Raw genomic sequence first — 23,817 nt, 5'->3', positions numbered from 1 at the left:
AGAAATTCTATAATACTGTCTTCTATAATACCCATCTCGTGATGGGGAGGAGGACTATTAGAAAGAGGGGGTGAAAAGACATAGAAACAGCTTTTTAGAAGAATAAACACCAAAACAGTGAAGTGAAAACAAAAAGCAAAACCCCAGAACTCAAGACCATTAATTTCTACCAGGGTTCATCCAAAGCCTTGTTGATAGGTTAGAAGAATCAAAACCAGAAATTCTTTACAGTAGGATTAGTTCACTTGGAGAGGACCTGGTGCTGTGGAAAGTGGAAAGCTTAAAGAAAAACAGGAAATTATCTTCAGCCTTCTAAACGATTTCTGCAGATCTTATCGCGCGGGAGGGCAGGAGCGGAACAAATCGTAGGGGGCCTGCATCTGGCTGTCCACTAGTCACCTAAGGTGAGGCAATGGAAGGTGCATCTCTGTCCATTCTTCACAGTGCCATCCTCAGGTGTAGCATCCAGATGCAGACATCGTGTAGCCTGCTGCAAAGCTCAGACTCCTGCAGATTCACACAAACTCCCTGGTTTCAGATATTCCCCCACTACTTGAAATCATGCAAGGCTTTCCCGCTTATTTTGAAAGGAAAGAGTCATCTGATCCATTTTACCTTAGGTGATTTCTCAAGATGTAGGTGACTTTTGTTCTCCCACTGGAGTTACCACTGGATTTATGGGAGGTCTTGAAAGGCAGCTGTGACTCCCTGTCGTTGTCTCCTTGCCTTCAAAAGTATCAGTGTCGCGGATGCGGATTTAAACTGTCCTTTCCTGCCTAAGTTTTTGTTTGGTTTTGATGTTTGTTCCTTTGTTTTTCTGAGTAGAAAACGAATTGATGGGATGGCAGAATCCAAAAGTGTGTGTGTGTGTGTGTGTGTGTGTGTGTGTGTGTGTGTGTGTGTGTGTGTGTTGAATACAGACTATCGACCTTAGTCAGAAATTGCTAAGTGGTGAGTCAAATGAGTCACACTTGAATAAAAACCTCATGCTAAGGATTGGGCATGGGGCTTAGTGGCACAGCACTTGCTTAATACGCAGAAGACCCTGCATTTGATCCTAGAGTCACACACACACAGCACAGGGAGAAAGAGACAGACAGATACAAAGATGGAGATCACAGAGACAGAGACAGAGACAGAGACACAGAGAACAAACTGTACTAAATAGTGAAGTTATTACTGAGTGTGGATATTTTGGAATTTTTTTTTCAATAAGGGTAGAAATATTTATGCACCACTTTTCCATTCAGCTTCAGTAATCTTGCTCACACCCTTAGAAAATTACATTTGGAATAATATTTTTTAGTAAGTGGATCACTTTCTCATATTTGAGAAAAGAGATCAGAAAAAACATACTCATTGCATGGACAAGGCAACAGTAACATTATTGATCTTCTTTCAAAAATTATTCTTTTTTTCAAAAGATTCATTTATTGTACAGTCTATTTACAAAAGAAAATAAGGTGCAAACGTACTAGAAAACAAAGGGAACATGCCAGGCATATGTATGTGCAAAGCCAGTGTGGACAAAACTTATCAAGAGTCTACTTCTACATGCAGCACTTGGCAGTCAAAATAATCGATTACCTCAGGAAGTTTCAGAAAGTTCAATCCTATATGACTAAAACTATGACTATCTTTTTTTTTTTTTTTTTTTTTTTTTTTTTTTTTTTTTTTTTTTTTTTTTGGTTTTTCGAGACAGGGTTTCTCTGCGTAGCTTTGCGCCTTTCCTGGAGCTCACTTGGTAGCCCAGGCTGGCCTCGAACTCACAGAGATCCGCCTGGCTCTGCCTCCCGAGTGCTGGGATTAAAGGCGTGCGCCACCACCGCCCGGCAACTATGACTATCTTAATGGAAAAATTATCACCTTTTACTCATTGAAAATCTCCAAGTTGCTGAAGGCCAAATAAACCATATCACACCAACTTACAAAATTCAAAAGAGCTTAAGTAGGAAGCCGGAATTATGTAGGAAAATCACTAAAGCATGTATTTTGTTTTCAGTAGCACTCACATTAAGGGGGACAAAAACTATACACCCAACTCTCTTCAGTAGCCACTTAACTGCCAGGTCTTCTAAAAACAGAGACAAGTATTTTTAAATTCTTTCCTCAGGTTGGGCACAGATAGGTCCCAAGATAAGTCTTAGTCACCCTACCAGAGTTTGTGACCCTCTGAAAGGCAGTGAAGAATAACAGCGTATTTCTGGATCTGTCCTCCGAAGTGTAGGCACAGCTTTCACTTCTGATACCTTGGATAACTGCTTTTATATTATCAGTTCTTCCCTTACATCACTGACTTTCTGTTGGGGAAATGTGACATCAAAATCTTGACATTTCTGCACTAGAAAATGGAGAGCAATCTCAAGATCCATTTTCTTTGTCAAAGAAATCTTGAAATGCAACCTTCTGTTTCCATGCATTAGATATTAAAGACACTGGATCCCAATGGGAACTCTGTCTTCTCCTCTTTTGAATGGGTCTACCACCTGGTGACCTTATTCATGTCCTTTAGAACACCCACCATGGTTGGAACATCATTAACTCTCTGGCTTTTTGAATGATGACTATCATTCATCTTGTTAACCCCCAAGGGCTGTCTTTTCACTTCATCTGCCCAATTATCTCTGTTGCATGTAGGTTGCTTGGGAGGAAAACATGGAGGCTGGAGAGAAGACTGAGGAAAGAGAGGAGGAGGAGGAAGTACCAAACTTGGAAAGTGATCTGGTTCTGCACTGGGCCCAGAAGTCACTGATAATGATGGACATTCAGTCCATGCTGGGTTCATTACTGCAATGTGAGACTGCAGGAAAGTTAGGTCATCTTCAAGGGCAGCTATCTTTTTATGGTAGCCTTATGAGCAGATCATCTTCTCACTGCTTTGTTCTGTCTTAGAGCAGGTGATGATGGTTTCAAAATCAGTTTTGAAGGCATGAAAAGGTCATTTTCCCTTCCTCCTTTTTCCATATACTGAGATAACTGGCTTGTTCATCATTGGCAACACATAAAACATCAGCAGAAGATGGAACCATAGGTTGATAGTCATCAGAATACTCAGAGTTCAAGTGTGGGATCAACTCTAAATTAGGTCTTCAACAAGGTAATAAAGCATTCTCCCAATAATACGAATGAGACTCCCAGCAGACCCCGGTCTTTATTTTTGCAAAGTCAGCAAATCCTGGTCTATGGGAACACCAAAATATGCCAGCATGTTTCTTAATATATTCACTATGAGAGACATTGGTGAATTAAGTTCAATGAAACATTGTTCATTGGTACCTTCCTGCTACACTGCACACCATCAGGTTGTCTGAGAAGGGTCCACTGAGCCCCTTGAAGACTCTGAGGGACTGAACTCCCCCCAGGGCAGGCTCGCTCCTTCTGCCTCTCAAGAATGTTTTTTTTTTTTTTAATAGAGACCTTGAATTACATTATTAGTTTCTCATCTTTGTTATAACAACTTTCCCAAAGGCACAGAGTAAGAAAGGCCATTAAAATTTTTATATCAAACATGTATTCACAACTTCGATAAAATATATATGGAGATCTCTTCAAAGAAAATACAAATGTGTGTTGTTGTTGTTTTTATAATTTTTTCTCCTCACTTTAGATCTTACCTCTAATTGGAAAAGGTATGGGTATCTATCAAAACTTCACATTTTTTTTTTTTGCTTGTGTATGTGTTAATACATGTGTGTGACCACAGGTCAACCTTGGATGGTGTTCTCTTGTTTTTACAGATTCCAGTGAGCCACAGTATGGGTATTGGGAATTGAACTCAGGACTTCTGGGAGAGCAGCTAATGCTCTTAACTACTGAGCCATCTCTCTAGTACTGTCCCTTGTTTTTTAATTCAGAGTTTCTCACTGGGCCCTCAGGCTGACTGACTAGGCTAGGCTGACTGTGCGGCTGGCCAGCGAACCTCCGGGATCCACCTAGCTTCATTGCTGAGATGTGTTGAGAACGAAGCCAGGTCCTTATGTGTATATCACAAACACTTAACTCACTATGCTATCTCTCTACCCACCCCCCAACTACAATGTTTAATTCTCCCTTCTATTACTTCATTTTCATTGTGTTTTGGTTAGGCCATTAGTTGTAGCAGGCCATAAGCAGATTTAGGATTGTGGCAGGTGAAAATGTTAGAATTGCAGAAGGGTGATATATTAATTGTATTTATTGGCTATGGATTGAGTCTATGGAAAACACAGAAATGTTTAAATGGCTGCATATTTATTTATGCATATGCTGATATATATTTGAGGCCATTTAATGTAACATTTTCCATATTTGTAACAATATATGCAAAATATCTTTGAAAATACCATAATTAAGCCAAATATTTATTGTAGTATAAACTTGATGAACTTAAAGTTTATGTAAAACCAGCTACTTAGAACACTGACTGTATTTCAAGCTTTGGTTTTGTTTGTTTGTTTGTTTGTTGGTAAGATTTCATTCTATGTCTTAGGCTGGCCCCAAAATCATCATCTTCCCATTGTAGCCTCCTGAGTCCTAGGATTGCAGATGTGACAAAACATGGCTATTCAGCCAGCCATTGCAGGGCATGCCTGTAGTCTTGGTATTTGGTGTGCTGAAATAAGATGATTGGGACTACAGCCTGGACTACACAGCAAGATCCTGGTTCATTAAAAAAAAATGGAGACCAGGATATTGGTATTTTATCCTGTCTGTTGGCCCCAATAAAAAAATACCATTCCCAGAATATATAAAATAGACCAAACAAAAGAAATATGCTACTATGAAATATGTAATTCACAAAGTGTTTTAGGAAGTAGATTAAGTTAGAAGAACTAATTTTCTGGGTCTTAAGTTTCTATTTCTACTTAACTATGTAAAAAGGAACTTTTTTTCTTTTTTTTTTAATTTTTTTTTATTTTATTTTTTTGGTTTTTTTCGAGACAGGGTTTCTCTGTGTAGCTTTGCGCCTTTCCTGGAACTCACTCGGTAGTCCAGGCTGGCCTTGAACTCAAATGATCCACCTGGCTCTGCCTCCCGAGTGCTGAGATTAAAGGCGTGCACCACCATCGCCCGGCCTTTTTTTCTTTTTTTGAGACAGGGTTTCATGTAGTCCAGCCTCTAACTGGATAGATAGGTAATGAAGGATAATTTTGAACTTCTGATCTCCCTCCTCCAAGCACTAGGATCATGGACCTGTACTAGCACACCTGGTTTGTGCAGTGCTGACTATTGGACCCAAGGCTTCATCATACATGCTAGGCACGCAGTCTACCAACTGAACTACATCCCCAGCCCCAAAGGCACGTATCTGCAATAAGATTGTGGCTTCCAGTTCTGACAGTTTTATAGATTTGTTACCATTAGAACCACAGTCAGATATTGCTGTGTGAAGTGTAAAACAAAACAAATAAAAACCCCCAAACAGAGCTTTTGCATGCATAACTGAATTAACAAAAAAATAAGGGCCCAAATCTGAAAATGAAGAGGATGAGGAAACTGAGTGTGGGCCAACATTGTGGTTCTTAGAGAAGGTTGCCATTCTTAGCACTTAAGGATTTGGATTTGTGAAAGACAGGGATAAGCCTGGGACTCCCATATAAAATCAGGATTCTGAGGCCAGACAGTGGCTTGGCACTACACAGACTGTTTCTCGAATGCCTGAGTGCATGGGTTTAGTCTCCTGCACCGGAAAAACAACAAAACTCCTCACGTTCAAATGTCCTCCTACAATTTATCCCAAGTGAAGAACAAGGGAGTCTTATTAGGAGACTGAGATCAAAAAAAAAAAAAAAAATGTCCGACTACTGCTGGCTCTATGTTAAGGTCCATAGGGATGTGGTGTGGGTGGTGAGGTCGATGGAGGAAGGAGGAAAGAAGGGGGAGAAAAGGAGCATGTGACAGAGTTGGAGAGCAGACAGTGGCTTCCTCTAAACATCTGTGGTCACCTTGCTTCCTGAGAAATCAACGTTAAAAGTCACCAAAAACATCTCCACAGCACTTCAGCATGTGGCATACGAAACCAAGAATTTTAGAGTCATGCTCTCAACCAAGGATCCCCATGAACAGAATGCCACTAACAATGAGCTGATGCCCCAAAACGAGCAACTGTCGAAGAGAAGCAAGCCATCCTTTGGCACAGAACACCAGTCCTGGCTCAAGGATTTTTCAATAATAGTGCTATCAGAAGCCATAAACTACTTTTAAATAACAAAGACATAAAAGTAGGAATGCAAACCATGAGAAGAGAATAACTAATGTCAGGGCTGGAGGGATGGCCAGAGTGAAGAGTGCTTGCTGCTCTTCCAGAGGACCCACGTGTACTTGTTGGCAACCTTAAATCAGAAGCCTCACAACTGCTGCAGCCAGCCTGGGGAAACCCAACACCCTCCTCTGGCCTCCACAGGTAACCTTCCCTGCAATGGCAAATAGGCACGCAGACACATACACCTATTAATAAATATTTTTAAATCTTTGAAAAAATTATAATAATACTCAGTATTAGAGCAAGTGGGGTGACTCAGGGAGTAAAAGTGCCTGCTATGAAAGCCCGGTGACCTTGATCCCCCAAATCCATATAAATAGGGAAGGCAAGCATAGACTCCACACAGTTGTCCTCTGACCTCCGTATGCACACCATGACATACATACCCACACTCCCCCCTCTCTCTCGCACACACAGTTAAAAGAATGGGCAATATCAAATAACCAAGCAGATTTGAAGTGATAAGAGAGAGAAATCTAAAAAAAAAAAAAAAAAAAAAAAAAAAAAAAAAAAAAAAAAAAAAAAAAAAAAAAAAAAACGAAATTTGAAGATCTATTTTCAAATACAAAAATTCTGAAATTTCCCAAGAAACAAACACTGCCTTCTAAGTTGAGAAATAGCAGTCTTCTCATACATTCTCTGGGCTCAAACTGTGTGCCACTTTGCCAGTGACTTCTGGGTCTCAACACATGACTCTCTAATCTCTGAGACCTAAGCTTACTGAGTCTTAGCAAATCTGAAACCAAATGCCATGTGTTAATGACACCGAACAGCCTCATCAAAATAACCCACACAACACCAGTGCTGATCCTGTTAGATTAAGACAAATTAAAAACCTAATACACAGTTTTGCTGTTGGGTCCCCAGGGTCAGAGGTCAGTATAGTATATTGCAATAAGGCTATAGGTTACTCATGCCACAATATTTTATTGTAACAAACCAAATGGGGATGAAACACCCAGCAGTAGCCCATAAATCTATTAGCGCTCAACTGTCAATGTCCCCTATACCAGGGTAATTTGTTAATTCGGAACAAGTCCCTGTTTTCACTAGACCTTGTAAACTCCTTTCTGAAACATCAATAAGCCATCTGCTTTGACTTGTTAATCCAATGACTTTATTCAGTCCAAAGCAATTTTTTCCTAATAAAAACAGAGTATTTATCTCCATGGCTATAAAAGAGGAGTGTTTTCAACTGTTCACTTATAGTTAAGAAGCACATTTAGTTTGGATTGATTTCCAATGTCTCGGTCATATCTTGTCACTTTCCATTTCTTATATACAGCATCTCAGTTTAGCTGTTTAGGAGGGGGGGGAACAGCCAAATTCTGGATGTGTTACGGGGAAAGTACACAAAATCTAAAGAAGTTCAGAGAGGAAAATAACTCACCCAAAAATAAATACAGATACACATTTCCTATTACAATTTCCCCATTTGGAAGTTTTCTGGTCACTCCAGAGAGTGCTCATGCTAGCCGCTGTTTCTTTCTCCACCCTGGTTCCAGATGTTTGCCTCTTATTCAGTGTATGGCTGTGTCCTGAGCCCCAGGGTAAATAATGTTTATCTGTAATAGAAACTTTTATCCACTCTCCAGCTTTATTGTATTGGTATCAAGTCAGCCTCTGAGCTGGGATCATAGCATGCGAAGTTCTGCAAGACCACTCCAGAAAACTGACCCTTTTCTCCAACCCACCGGGCTGAGATAAAATGAGTATTTCCTAGGTGTCTGTGGGGGTTACTGCCCATGCTCTGTGAACGAGCATCTTGAGGAATCGTCACGCTTCGTGCACCCTCCGTCCTTGGAGCTTACTGCCAGCTGGCAAGTGGAACGGAGCCTCTGACCTTTGATCTTGAATCAGCTCCTCGAGGACTGGGCATTTGAGTCATTACTGCGTTCTGCCCTCTTAAAAAACAAAGAGGGAAGGCATAGGTGTCCTTAATGAGCAGAGGACTCAGATGTAGCACAGACCAGAGTGCATTATGGGAGTTGTCTCTCAGCAGCACAGCTCCCTTCCCCACTGCAAACATCTGGACAAAGGAAGAAGTAGGCAGCTAAGGGAAAATGTACGTAAGTGCCCAGAGTCTTTCACCAGGCTGTTTCGACTCTTTGTATTCATATGTAACAGTGAGCGCCTACTTGGATTTTTTTTTTTAATGTTTGAGATGGCATCACAGAGAGAAGCAGCCCAGATACTTCTGTGCCTCTCATGCCTCTTTATCCTCTCACTTTTACAGAGAAAAGAAAAAACTTTGTAAGCCCTTAAGTCAAATCTTAAATTGTTTTCTAGTATTTAAAAAAAATGAGAAATGTCTGAGATTCATGGTTAGAGCCATAGATTTCTAGCAAAGTTTTCCCAAATTTTTACTTTCATTAATTCTAACATTATTTTTCATGAAGCCTTGGAGACGCACATAATGGTCATGTGATCTTAGCACTTGGGAGATGGAGGAAGGTAGGAGGTCATCCTTGGCTATGTTTGAGACCAGCCTGGGTTATGTGAGGTGTCTCCCCTCCCTCCCTCCCTCCCTCCCTCGCTCCCTCCCTCCCTCCCCCCCCTCTCTCTCTCATATATATATATATATATGTATATATATATATATATAAAATACATAAACATTAACTGCCCATATGGCATGAAATTTTACCAAATTACTCTTTTTCACTTAGTAAATAATAATATTATTTCTTGATCCCTGTCCTTTGCCTCTCTCTGCATTATGTCTTCTGTGTGACTTAAAACATGACAAGAAGGGACTGACTGCCAGTCACAGTCTCTGCTAATGAGTTTAGCAGTCTCCGCACTTGGGTTTATCTTCATCACCAAAAGTAGAGCTTATTCTTGGAAACAGTGGTTAAGGTAGAAATAAAGAAATGGAGCCTTTGTGAGAGGAAATAACAGGCAGATTCCCTTATTTGATATTGGTAAATGAAAGGTGGACAAGAGCTGTGTGGATATCAGCAAATACAACAGAATTATATCCCTGACTTAACACATGTGTGAAAGCAATCATAATTATAAACTGCACTTTCACTTTCCAACTCAGTAGTGTAGGTGCTCAGGAATAAAGGGTTCACTTCCAAACCCAAGATAGAAAGCAGACCATAATCCAGTTAGAGCTGGAACTCAGAGTCAAATAGCCACTTCTTGTTAAAGTACAATATTGTTTTGACCTAAGTAATATTACCTGAGTAATAGGACAATCAGTGTCCCAGATCCCTGCTTCATAGGTTTTCTTTTAAGCCCTCTGACTAGCCTTGTTGTTTTGTGTTTTTCCAAGATAATGTGAGTTTGGAGTTTTTGCTTGTTTATTTTGTTTTTGTTTGGCTTATTTTTTTTTTTTAATGTTTCATGGAAACTTTTAGAAAGACAGTTATAGAGCAGAGACATAAAAAGAAAGAAAGAGAGAAAGAGAGAAATAAACAGAGGAAAGAAAGAAAAAGAAAGAAAGGAAGGAAGGAAGAGAGAAAGGAAGGAAGAAAGAAAGGAAGGAAGAAAGAAAACACTGCCTTGAAGACACAAACTAAACACATGACTGAAAATCTCCAGAGGACAGGTCAACCTAGCAAGAGACACGTTCTTACCAGAGCTTAAGGTTCTGGATGGAAGAACAGACTTCCGGGATTTGCTGTGGTTATAACGGGTTAAAGGATCAAGGACTATGCCAACATTTATGAAAATGGCTAAGCAATGGGAAGAGACACGTGACAGAGGTTAGCAAAAGCTGATGAAAGTGTTCCTACCAATGAAGCAATGATCATGGGAAAGAACACAATTGGAGGTGTGTGTGTGTAGGGATGTAGGTGTATAAGGGGGGGGGGGGGGGGCGCGTGCGCGCACGCGCGCACGCACGCACGCACACAAGCACGCACACACACACACATGCATGTAGGTATGTGCGTGTGCATGCTTTTTGGCATGACTATAGAAAATACGGTGTTGCATTTTGGAAATCACATTCAAGGAAATTAGTAATATTTTCATACACTGCTGGTCTAGCTTAGAGACAGAATACTTGCCTTGCATGTACAAGGCCCTGGGATTTGACTGTTAGGATGATTTTATATGCACATAAACATACTTAGTCAAATGAAGGGGTTAAAATAAATAATGCCTCAGTTGAAGTTAATAAAAGCTACTATATTTGTCTTGGCTAAAGTAAAACTAAGAACTGAGCACAAACCTTCATCTGCCAAGGAGCAGTAGAAGCAAGTTATGTAAGAGAATACACTCATTCACATTTTTCCTAAACTTGAAATTTTCGTTTCAATGGGAAATTTTAATTTTAATAGGAAATGTAGCTAAGAGCCATGATTAAGTTTAAATATATTCTGTAGTGTTCATCCTTATCATTTATCTTGATCTAGAAATTCTTTGATCTGACAAATCACGAAATAAGATTCCCAAGTTAGTAGAGAAACGATACAATGGTTTCTGTTGTTGAAGTTTCTGATTAAGAACTGTTATCTTAGTAATCAGATGAAATTTTCTTCATTTTTCTCTATCCACCAGATTTCTTACTTTTATAGATACAACTCTCGTGTTTCAGGCTAATGGTTTATGTTTAAGTAAAAGTCTAGAATACAATGATTTTGGTGTAAAGATGTTTATGTCTGTCCAGCCAGTTAAAAAAGACTGTTGTGCAAATGCAGAATCCTGTTCTACTTTGTCTTTCCTGGACTTAATTACACTTTAAAGATGCGAATTATACTAGGAGCTTTTCTTTAAAGGGCAGATATTTCCATTAATTCACCTATAAAGTGGTAGTTTATGACTAGTCAAGCATCATTATAAATAAAAGTACCTTTGCCATACACAAGACAATGAGAAACTATGAAAATGTTCCTTCCTGCCAAAGCAACACCCCCTTTATCAGGGAACTGGGACTTTGATGTAAAATGCAATCCTGAGTCAGCTACATTGGAGACAGGATTCAAGAATTTCCATTTTATTTAGTACTTGTTACTGCTGTATGAGACAGAGTCTCATACAGTTTATACAGACTAGCCTGGACTTAACTCTTGATAGCCCTGCCTTCACCTCATAAGTACTGGTACTATAAGCAGGTATCATCATGCCCAGCTAGAAATTTGCATTTTAAACCAACATCCTAGATGATTTTGATATAAATTGTCTCCTGACTTTTTTGTGAAATTTTACTTGGACAGTTAAATATATTTTCAAGTAATAGCCATGGCTTGAGGGATGGCTCAAATGGTAAAGTACTTGCCCCACAAGCACAAGGCTCACACTTCAGTCAGAACTCAAATAAAATGCCAGATGTAGTGGTGTGTCTGCATTCCTAGTACTAGGGAGGCAGAGACAGGACGATCCCAGGGGTGCCCTGGCTTACCAGTCTAGCCTAATTGGTGAGGTCCAGACCATCAAGAGACCATCTGAAAGGAAGTGGATGGTAATTGTAAAGATGACACACAAGGTTGTCCCCTGTCTGCTGCATGCACACACTCACACATACATTCACACCTGCATCCATAGTATGAACCTACTGATCCACAAACACATGTACAAGCAGACACACACAGAATTTTATAATCTTTTTAAAGTAACTTGCAGAGTTTGACTTCTACATTAAGTAATTTGGATTATCCCTCATACTGAAAATAGTTGGGTAAAGTGTATAAAATAGAATCCAAGGCTTAGTCATATTAACGAAATACTAGAAAATTATGAGGCCAACTTGTGAGACATCTGAGAGAGATGAGTCTGGCATTTAGAGGTGCATCTACTTGTAGAAGTGTCTATCAGTTCCTGTATCTCCAGGAATCTCCACTTAAAGACTGCTCAGAGGCTTTGAAATTTCAAAAAAATTAAAAAATCATGAAACATAGAAGCAATATTGGCATGCAAAGGCCACTACGAAGGATATAACATTTGATTATGTCTACAGGGAAGGGTAAACCTGAAATAGACCAGCCAAGGACTGATAATTAGCTTCAATTAATTAGAAATCCTGGTGTACTTTATCTGTTAGTGAGGTGTTTAGGTCCTTGGCCACTCCAGAGACTGTTGTTGTTATCTAAATTTATATCTTATGATTTTACCAATAAAGACTCTGGAGTCTGAGGCTGGGGTGAAAACCTGCTAACTCTGGGAGGTTAAGGAACAACTAGTTGACCTTCCTCCTTCCCCAGTATCTCAAAAAGAGAGCATCCTTTCACAGCACGAAAACAAAAAGACCTCCATACTCAAAGTCCCTCCTTACTACTTCCTATGCATCTCTCTATCCATATTCTGGACTTTCTTTGACTATAACTACTTTCTGTCAACTAGTTGCTGGCTCTGCCTTCTGACCCTGACCCAAGGTTGATTTTATTCAATTAACACAGTCTCGGGGGTCACACTGTGATTGAATATCCTGCAACAAGAGACAAACTTGAATAGGTCTTACGGGAAGGTAAAATTGTCCTAACCCATCAATTGCCTCATTAGAATTCTCTAAATAAATACTGGTACTCAAAGCTAAAAATGGACACAAGAAAGATCATATGTTAGATAGAAGCAAGAGAACCAATGCCCAATTGATGGGGGAATGTCTTTCTGTATGCTGAGAATATTTGTTGCTCTGATTGGTTGATAAATGAAGTCGTTTGGCCTATGCCAAGGCAGCTTAGCAGCAGGTGGGAAATTGAAAGAGAGACAGGAAGAAGGCGGTGGGGGGATGACGACGACACATGACAACATGCCAAGGAGCAACATTTAATAGGGCGCAGGTAAAGCCACAGAACATGTGGTGATACATAGATTAATAGTTACGGGCTAATTTAAGATATAAGAGCTACCTAGCAAAAGGCTTGAGCCATAGCAAAAGGCTTGAGCCATGGCCATGCAGTTACAATTAATGTAAGTCTCTGTGTGTTTACTTGGGGGATGCAAGTGGGAGAGGACATAGGAAAACTTCCAACTACACCCAATAGAAATAGGCTCATATGGATAATTCTGACGGTAGGATTGTTAGCCATGGGTTGTATTGGAATTGGTTGGGCTTCATGTGGGACACCTTGATATGTTTGGATATCAAACTCTTATTAGATCTGTGGTTTGCAAGTATTTTCCCATTGGTTCCTTTTTTACTTTTACTAATAATGTTCTCAGATGCCAAAAAGAGCTTCTGATTTTCATGAAAACTTTAATTTCATGAGGGAGTTTGGCTTTTTTCTTTTGCTGTCTGTGACTTGTGTGTTGTATTCAGGAAGTGCTTGTCTAATCTAACACATTAAAGCTTCCCCCCTGTGTTTTCTTATAAGAGTTTTATGGTTTCAGCCTTTACATTTGGGTCACTAACCCATTTTAACCCAATTTTGATGTCTGATATTAAATGTCCAAACTTTCTCTCTTGCATGTGGATATCTAGTTTTTTTCCACATGCTTTCTTGAAGAGAGTTGTCTTCTCTCTCACCCCCATTGAATAGTCTTGGCACCCTTGAAAGTAAAACATTTGGCCATTTCTTATAGTTTATTTTGGGTTCTCTATCCTGTTCCATTTGTCTCTATGTTTTTATGCTTATAACATAGTTATAATTACTGTGTTGTAATATACATTACTATAACAGTGTAGCAAAGTTTTTCTGGTTTTTGTCTTTGTTTGAGACACTGTCTCATAGTGTATTATAGACTGGCTTCAGTCCAGGCTGATACTGAACTCAACAATCCTCCTGCTTCAGCCTCCTGAATGTTGATTACAAGCATGAGACACCATGCCTGTCTTTGTAGTAAGTTTTGAAGTTAAGAAAATTTAGTTTCTTGGAGATTTTAAGAAAAGAATTTAATGGAGTTATAACTATATACTTACGGGCTGTAACATGATGCTTTTTTTATTAACATAAATTTTTTATTGATTCTTTGGGAACTTCACATGATGTACTCCAATCCCACTCATCTCCCAGTTCCTCCATGTCTACCCTCCACCCCAGTAGCCTCTCTACCCAAAAGTAATTAAAAAAAAATAAAGAAAAAAAAGGGAAAAAAGAAACAAACACTTTGTTCCTCTGTCTCTCCTGCCTCTCTATCACATATGCATTTGTTGTAGTGGCCTTGGGAGCTGCAGTGTGTCACACAATAGACTTTTTTGACCAAACAGCTGTTCATTGCAGTGAGTTGTTGGTCTGGTTCAAGACCTCTGGCTTCTGCTACACCATCAGTACTGGACCCTCACCAAAACTCCTCTCAGATATCCTGCTGTTGCCTTGAGTCAGGGAGACCCTGAAGCTATGGTTCCACAGGATCGGTCCCTCACACGCTCCAGCAGGCCATAGATGGGGGGTAGATGTTGGGGTGGGCCAACTCAAAGCCCTGGATGTAGGCCTGAGTGGTAGCTGAGTTGGTCAGTCCTGGCCTCCACCCAGACCAAACCCCTCAGGAGCGGGGCATGGTCAGCTCTCCCACACACATGGTGAGGAGTCCGACCAGCTCTCCCATGTGCAGGGCCGGCTTTCCTGTTGTGGTGGCCAGTGGGGGGGGGGGCAGTAATACAAGCGCTGTTGAGGGTTGGGACCAGCTCTCCTGTGCCCACATCACTGGGGCCATTTCTCTGGGGTCTGGGGGGTTCTCTGGCTGAAATGGCCAATGAGGGACAGGACTAGCTCTCTGGTGCCCAGGATACCAGGGCCAGCTCTTCCATCACCCTTGGTAGTAACATGGGCCACAGACATGAACACAGATGTCTACAGTAGGACACAGATGCAGACATGGTCCTCAGCCACAGCATCAATCCCCAACAATTATCAGCTGCCAACTGAAACCTAGCTGTTGGTCTGTGACTGGGATTAAGCCCAAGAAAGCTTTGTTTTGACCAGTGTTGAGAAGTATTTTCCCCATCAATCATTTTATAGTTCAAAGTTTTTAATTTTTAAATCTTTTTGAGATTCTAATATAATTATATCTTATATATGTAACATATGAACTGAGCATGTTATATTTATATATTTTAGAATACATACACATGCATGTGTGTGTATGTGCATGCATGCAACTAAGAAAAAGATTATGACTTTGAAAGAGAATAAGAGGGGGTACATGAGAGGATTTGGAGAGAAGAAAGGGATATGGGGAATCATGCAATTATAATTATATTAGGTTTAATGGTTGTATGATACACATGAGGCATTGGGTTTGCCCCAGCACCACAAAAAAAGTAAAAGCAAATAATAACCAGTGCCTTTTGAACTAATTTTTAGGTATAGATGAGAAAATGGTCCATTTTAACTCTTGTACATGTAGATATCTGGTTTTCCCAGGCCATTCATTGATGAGGTGGTTATTTTTTCATTGTATGTGTAGTTCTGGGCTTTTTCTCCTGTTCCATTAGTCGGATTGTCTGTTTGTATGACAGGACTGTGCTGTTCTGGTCACTGTGGCTTTGTTCTTTTACTCAAGACTGCTTTGGCTGTTGAGGCCTTTTGAGGTTTCATATGAATTTTAGGAATCTCTTTATGTTTCTGTGAAATGTAACATTGGAATTTTGATGAATATAACGTTGAATCTATAAATAACTTAAGATAACATGAGCATATTATCAAAATTACTTCTTCAAAGCCAATGACACAGGCCATATTTCCATTTACTTAGGCCATTTCTCATTCCTTTCATTGTTGTTTTGGGTGTAAAGATGTTTCTTCTCCCTGGTAAAGTTTATTCATAATTTTTGTTGGTGGTGTTGTAAATGGTAGCAATTTCTTAATTTATTTTTCTGATAGTTCCCATTGTTATTATAAAGAGCTACTACTGGTTTTATGCATTGGTTTTTATCTTATTTTTTTACTGAATTAATTTGTCAGTTCTAGTAATTTTCAGCTAGTGACTTCAGGGTTTTATATGTGTACAACCAGTCATCCTTGAACAAATTCACTTTATCCCTTCCGTTCAGATAACTTCTGTTTTCCTCTTTCCTGTGTAATTTCTTTTTGAACTTCTGGGGCTCTGTTGACTGAAAGGGGCGAGAGTGGGCATCCTTGTCTTATTCCTGGTCTTAGTGGAAACCCTTTTCAACTTTTCAGCATTGTTATGACCAATCTTGGTTGTTCACTTGACTACATCTGGAATCAACTAGAACCCAAGCAGCTGAGCACACCTGTGAAGGATTTTCTTGATTGAATCATTTGAGATGGGAAGGCCCTCTCTAAATCTGAGCCGTAGTTTCTGATGGCAGCCTACACAAAAGGACATTTTGCCTGCTTACCCTCACTCTAGCTGGCAAGTCCACCTCTCCTGCCTCAGCAGTATTCCTTCACTGATATTAGAACATACTTCTTTTGAATTCCAATGCAGACTGAAGAGCAGCTAAAACATTGAGCTTCATGGACTGAATAACTACCAGATTCTTGGCCTTTCTGGCTGGGAATCAACCATCATTGGACTAGTGGACCACAGCCTGTAAGCTACTCTGAATAAGCCCCCTCTTTTTATTTATATATATACACACACACACATACATACATACATACATACATACATATATACATACATTCTGTCAGTTCTATGCCTCAAGAGAACACAAACGAATACAAGCATTGCGTATGATGTTAACTATGGGTCTTTCATTTATGGTGTTTTTCTGTGTCGGGAGGTAATTATTTTTATTCTTAGTGTGTTGAATGTTTTTATCATCAAAGGATGACTTTTGTTGATGCTTTTTCTGTGTTGGTTGAGAGGATCATACTGGGTTTTGTTCTTTACGTCCGTTAATATGGTATATCATATTGATTGATTTTTGTTGAATAATTCTTATATTCCATAAATAAATCTCTCTTGATCATGATGAATGATCCTTTTAATGTGCTATTGGATTCAGTTTGCTAGTATTTTGTTGAAAAATTTTGCATGTATGTTTGCTTGTAATTTTCTTTTATTGTAGTGACATTGTCCTTTTGTGTAGAGGTAATAATTCCAACTTTATAAAATGACTACGAGCTTTAACCCTCCTCTTCAGTTTTCTAGAAGAGGTTGAGAAAGATTGGTGTGGTGATTTGAATGATAAATGTCCTCCATAGTCTCAGGCATTTGGATACATGGTCCTCAGTTGCTGGCACTGTTTGGATGTGTAAGTGTGGAGTAAGTATGCCACCAGGGGCAGGCTTTGAGAGTTCACGGACCAATAGAGAGTTTAGAGCCATTCTAGTTCACTCCCTCTCTACTTTATGATTTCAGTTTAAGATAGGAGTCTCAGCTTGCTACTCCAGCTATCACGCCTGCTGCTTCCCATCCATGATGAACTCTTAGCCCTCTGGAGTCATGAGCCCAAATAAACTCTTTCTTCTGTAAATTGCCTTGGTCATAGTGTCCCATTACAGCAATAGAAAAGTTAATAATACAATTGGGATTCTTTCTTTAAATGTTCCGTAGAAGTCCACTGTGAAGCCATGCTGCCCTAGACTCTCATTTGACACAAGTTCTATTGATTTTATCCCCTTACTCATTATTGATACATTCTCTCTCTTCTTGACTCAGTTTTAGTAACATGTTTGTTTCTAGGAATCTATTAATTGGTATGTTGTGTTTCCATTTTCATGTATCCACAGATATTTTTCAGTTTCCCTTTTAATTTCCTCTTTAATATGTTGATTGTTCAAGGGCGTATTATTTGATTTCCATGTGTGATTGTTAGTGTTAATTGTCAATGTGACAAAATCTATAATCACCTGGAGACCAATTTCTTGACATTTTTGTCATGGAATTTCTTAATTATCTTACTTAACATGGAAAGACCTGTCTTAATTGCTTGTGGGACCATTTCCTTGACAGAAGATCTTTGATTATAGAAATCACTTGTGCATTTAATGCTCTCTCTCTCTCTCTCTCTCTCTCTCTCTCTCTCTCTCTCTCTCTCTCTCTCTCACTCTCACTCTCACTCTCACTCTCACTGTGTTCGTGATTCAACCGTCTGCTTAAAACTTCTACTACCTTGACATCCCCACCATGATGAACTCAAACTCGGACTGTGAGCTGAAATAAAACCTTTTGCCCTAACATTGCTTTCGTTAGGGTGTTTTATCACAGTCACAGGAGAAGGAACTAAGACACCATGTATTATTGAACTTTGTAAAATTCTTCTGTAACTAATAAAAAAAGATATTTGGTCTGATTTTAATCTTGATTTGTTATGACTTTTTTGTGGCCTAACATATGCTCTGTCACAGAGCATTTTCAATGTGTGCTTGAGAAAAATGGATATTCTCTTGCTGTTATAAGGGAGGTCAGCCAGGAGACCAGGTCCCTTTGGTCCAAGTTTTGACACTGCCAATAAAAAATTTAGACACATTTACAGTAGACTAACAAGCAAAGATTTATTTAGAAGATGAAGTACTTGAAAGAAAGCTTAAGTACTGGTGAGCAGTTCAAGGGACCTAGTGAGTGAAGACTCCACATGGGCAGTTGGAGTGCTGCCTCTTAATATTAGTGAGAGGGGAATGTTTAGCAAGGAATCATGTGACTTGTTCCACTTTTTATGACAAATAAGTTATGTAATGAATTGCATAACCATGTCTTGAGTACACACACAGTGTTGACTTGAAGCTCCAGGACATATGCAGTGGCCGTTTTCTCTTGAATTTGTCCTGACTGGAGAAATATCACTACCAAAGGTCATACGCTGGTCCCAAAGGTCATACACTGGTCATAGAGTGGGAGGCTGAGGGAACTGCATGTGCTCAGACCTTTTGGAACTAGCAATGATTTTAAAGATCCAAGCTAGATTCTCTGAGAGCCAAGTTCCTTTCATTTCTCATTGTGTGTAAAATGAGGCAGGGTGGGGTGGGGTGCGGAGCATAATGGTGGAGTTGACAATTGTCTCTGATCTTGAATTCCCTATCTAGCAACTAACTTTTACTCCTGGTGTATAGGATGTGTATTTGTCTGTTAGGTTGATTTGGTCCAAAATAACAAGTGTTCCCCTGGGGATTTTCTGTCTACATCATTTGTTCGTTGTTAAAACAGTAGTATTGAAATCCCTACTGTTGCTGCTTTACAGTCTTTCTCTTCACATCTATTTATTTGTCGGGTATGCAATTAGGTGATCCAGTGTTGGGTGAGTCTGTGTTTAAAATTGGTAGATCCCCTTGATGGGTTGATTCTTTTATCAAAAGAACAATCTTCGTCCCAATTTTTTGTTGGATATAGATATAATCACTCATGCTTTCTTTCAGTTGCTATTTCTATGAAATATTTTTCTGTCATTTCATCAGTTGAAAACCTATTTGTGGCATTAATCCCAAGTGAACCTTGACGACATATAATTGGATCATGTTTTTAAGCCATTCTGCTAATCTCTATCTTTTGATTGAAATTTTATTCTATTTACACTTAAAGTAATTACTGATAAGAAATGTCTTATTTCAGTCTGCCATTTTTCACTATATGCCTTAGAGTTTTTGTCAGTTTTTACATTACTGTCATATTTTCTATTGAGTTAATTTTTATAGAACAGTGTTTTAATTTCTTTTCATTTTTTCCTGTGTGTATTCTGCAGCCATTCTTTGTAGTTACAGAAAATACATTTACTACCTTCAATTTTAACATTCTAATTTAAATTTCTACCAACTTGACTTAAAGTAGAATAAAAAGCAGTGCTTGTATACTTCTGTGATGGTGCTTAACATGACTTCCAGTTCAAGAAAAATAGGCCAAACTTAGAAAGACAAATTGTGAATGTTTCTCTTATATGCAGAAATTAGATTTAAAAGTGTATGTGTTGTAGTCACGAAACTAAAAAGGAGTTCACGAGAGAGGAGGAAGAGATCTTAAGGGAGGGGAATGGAATAAGTGAGATAAGAAAGGAGAAATGGGATTTCCATGGTAAGCAGAGGAGCTCTGGAGAGGGGACCAGCAGGGTCAGGAAGAGCCTTGGGGGAACCAATGAACACCACATAAAATGACGGAGAGAAATGAAAATGAAACCCATTGTTTTGTATGCTAACCTTAAAAACAATTTTAAAATGGTGCAAAAAATGTTTTAGTACCCACCAGAAGCTCAGAAATGTAGGGAAATAGTTGGGATTTTTTTCATGTGTTCGTTTCTTGAGTCATATAGCAAAGTAAAAGTAGAAGGCTGACCAGACTGCTCAGCTGTGCAGGCCTGATGACCCGGGTCCCATCACTAGAGCCCATAGTGGAAGAAGCAGAGAACTTTCCAAAGTTGTCCTTTGCCTTTCACACACATGCTATGGGAATTAACATGTGCGTGCACACAACAACAATAAAAAAAAAATGCAATAAAAGTGGAGTCTCAGCACGGCCTGGGCTGGCCTTGAGCTCACCGTGTAGCTATAAATGACCTTGAATTCTTGATCCTCCCAGCTCCATTTCCTAAGTGCTGGGATTACAACTGTGTACCACATCGCTGGCTTGTTATTTAACATCTATTTAAAGGCAAGTCTAGGGACAACAGATTCCCTCAGCTTTCCTTTATCAAAAAATACCTTAAGTCCTCCCTTTCTTTCTTGAGACAGGCCGAATGCAGCCGAGGATGACCTTGAGTTGGTGAATTTCTGGTCTTTCTGCCTGTGTCTCTGAAGTGCTGAGGTCACAGGCATGCAACCAGACAGCTATTCTCCAACTGCATCATGTCCCCGACTTTTCAAAGACAATTTTTGCTGAATAAAGGATTCTGCATTAATTGCTTCTTTCTCTTTCAGCCCACCATTTCTGGCTGGCAAGGTTTTTGATAATCCAATGACAGTCTTTTGAAAACCCCTCTTGCTGGTACTCTCTAGGTAGCATCTCTTGCTCCTTTGCAGAGCCGTGTCTTTGACAGTGTCCTTGTAGTGTTCCAGAGGGTTCTGTGATTTCAGAATCCTTGCAGTGAGTTTGGTAGATTTTCATATTTGTGTTTTTCATGACATTTGGGGATTCAGCCATTACCTTTAAATAATATCTCTCTCTGCTCCTTCCTTGGAGTAGTCTTTTCTCTTGAGGATCACAGAATATATACTTTTATCTGCCTAAATCCTTTAGCTTATTTTCATTTTTATATTTTTTTTCTTTCTGTTTTTCAGACTAGATAACTCCACTTGTGTTGAAATTCACTCATTGTACTGCCTGCTCAAATCTATTTCTGACTATTTTGGGGGGAATTTTTCATTTCAGTTCTTATACTTTTCAGGTCACAAATATCTTTTGCTTCCTTTGTCTATCAACTCCTTATTTTGTTCATATTCTCACTTTCTCCACATCTTCTTTGGGGAATTTTAGGCTCTGTTCGTTTAATCTTTGAATGGACCTTTCTTTCATTTTTTTTCTTCTTTTTTGAATATCTTGTGATTTATTTACGTCAGTACTTTTACAAAACTGAATTTGACTCTGGAAATCATTTCTTAGTTTTGGCTTTTAAAAATGTTGTAGGCTGTCTTTTTTCTAGAGGCTAGCTGGAAATTTCAAATCAAGAGTTCAGTTCTTCTCCGGTCCTGAGCTGACTTCGAATGTGACAGAAAAGCAATGGCTGTTGAACATTTGCAGTGGTTCGAATGAGAAGCATCGCCTACATTCTCAGGCATTTAAATACTTGGTTCCCAATTGGAGCTGCCATTTGGGGAGGTCTAGGTGATACAGCCTTGCTAGAGGACATTACTGGGGGTGGATTTTGTGATTAAAAGCCTCACACCACTTGCAGTTCACTTGTGGTCTCTGCTTTGGGTTTGGGTTTGAAGATTGGAGCATCATCTTCTCCTTCCTGCCCTCACATCTACAGTCCGCTGCCTGCTATGCCTGACCGCCATGATGGACTCTTCTCCCTCAGGAACCATAAGCCAAAGTAAACTCTCTTCCCTAAATTGTCTTGGCCATGGTGTTTTATCACAGCAACAGAAACGAAAACAATATCCTAGTTCTTAAACATCTGATTTCAATAAAGGAACAAAGAGACAAATTTGCAAGGAAAGAGAGTGTTGACTTGTTTGTTTGTTATAGTCTGAAATGCAAACCAAGGTCCTTCCACATGCTGTGCAAGCATTCTGCCACTGAGATACATCCCTGGCCTTTTGTTTGGCTCGGGCTGTCTTGTAATTTACTGTATAGCCCAGGCTAGCCTAGAACTTATGATAATTCTGCCTCACCCACTTAAGTGTGGGAATTACCGGCATGTACCACTATGGTTGGCTTTTAGTTGGCTATTTACATTTCTTAGAAGTTGCTTCTGTTATTATGAAGAGTTCCAGCGATGGCTGCCTGGCTCTGCATCTTTCCCTTTACTCTTGGGAGCTACAGTTGGTGATTAGAGCAGAGATACCCTGCCTGGTCCCTGATGTATTGGACAGGGTCTTTTCTTCCCATCTTGCCTCCCATATTGGTGTTTAGGTTCTTCCTGGAACATGTGTGTAACTATTAAACACAAGGCTGGTTGTGTTGGAAGACTAGAGACTGAGTAGCTAACATTTGACCAAAAACAGACTGAAATCAATCGCTGTCTAGCTCTTTCACTGAAAGGTGAAGCCTTCAAATTCAAAACACATACCTCAGGCAGGGTCTGCCGGGACAGTTGCTGTCCAGATGGTAAGCTGGATTCCTAGTGTTTCCTATTACACTGTTTTCTGAGAATCGTCTGCCTTGGAAACAATTCATTTATTATTATTACCATTTATTTATTTAGTTGTTGTTTTTAAAGAAAAGTCCCACACTATTGCCCAGGCTAGCCTGGAGCTCAGGACATAGGCTATACTATCCTGCATGGGAAGGTCAGAGGACAGCTTGCAAGAGTCAGTTCTCTCTTTCCACGATGTGGCTCTGGGGATCAAATCAGGTCATCAGGCTTGCCAGTAAGAACCTTTACCTACTGAGCCATCTCAATGGCTGATATCTAACTTATTTTAGTGAGTATAGTAAAAACTTCAGAATCTATATGAAAGCTACATGTTATTAAATATTGGCATTTTAAGTACACAAAGAAAGCTTTTAAAAACTGAGGCAGTTCAGGCTATGGTAACAGTATCACAGGCTGGATGGTTTATAAAGAACAGGAATTGGTTTCTCACTCTACGGTTGCTGAAGGCTCTCTTCCAGGCTCCCATGTGGCAGAGGGCCTGAGAGAGCTCCTGGGATCTCCTTATCAAAGCACTATTTCCAGTGTGAAGACACCATCCTCATGACTTGACTGCCAAAGCCTCATCTAATGTAATTGCACTGTAGATTAAAACTCAACATGTAGAGGGCACTGGGAGAGGGCAGATATTAAGTCCATAACCACTCTATCCTATCTATGAAGAGAGTGCCAGTATATTTCAAAGGAACAAACCCATGCAGAGTAGTTTCTCTTAGCACTACAGATTAAAAGTAAACTTTAAAATAGTCCATATTTTGAGGAAAAATAACAGAACAATAGAAAATGAAATACCCATGTATCAAAACATGGGAGGTTCCGCTTACACATGCAGAAAAAAAAGCCTTGGTTGTAAATGTGTATGTTAGAAAAGAAGAAAAGGTGCGAGCTAAGTTACCCGAGTATCCATCTGAAGGTAGGAAAAAGGAGAAACTAATATCAAAAGATACAACAACAGAAGGAAGAAAAGAGTGAAGGAGAGAAACTATAAACAGTATAGGGTATCAGCAGGCCGAAGACTCACGAGGGGGACATT

At 39.6% G+C, this 23,817-nt stretch overlaps 1 pseudogene; it reads right to left on the bottom strand.

Annotated features, from left to right (window-relative positions):
* Nucleotides 1-241: 241 nt before the first annotated feature.
* On the bottom strand, nt 242-8,129 carry LOC102924509 (mitochondrial fission regulator 2 pseudogene; annotated as a pseudogene).
* Between the last annotated feature and the right edge of the window lie 15,688 nt (nt 8,130-23,817).

Source organism: Peromyscus maniculatus, chromosome 5 (assembly GCF_049852395.1).
Source record: "Peromyscus maniculatus bairdii isolate BWxNUB_F1_BW_parent chromosome 5, HU_Pman_BW_mat_3.1, whole genome shotgun sequence".
In the NCBI taxonomy this organism is placed as follows: domain Eukaryota; kingdom Metazoa; phylum Chordata; class Mammalia; order Rodentia; family Cricetidae; genus Peromyscus; species Peromyscus maniculatus.
This window is presented reverse-complemented; position numbering and strand designations above follow the sequence as displayed.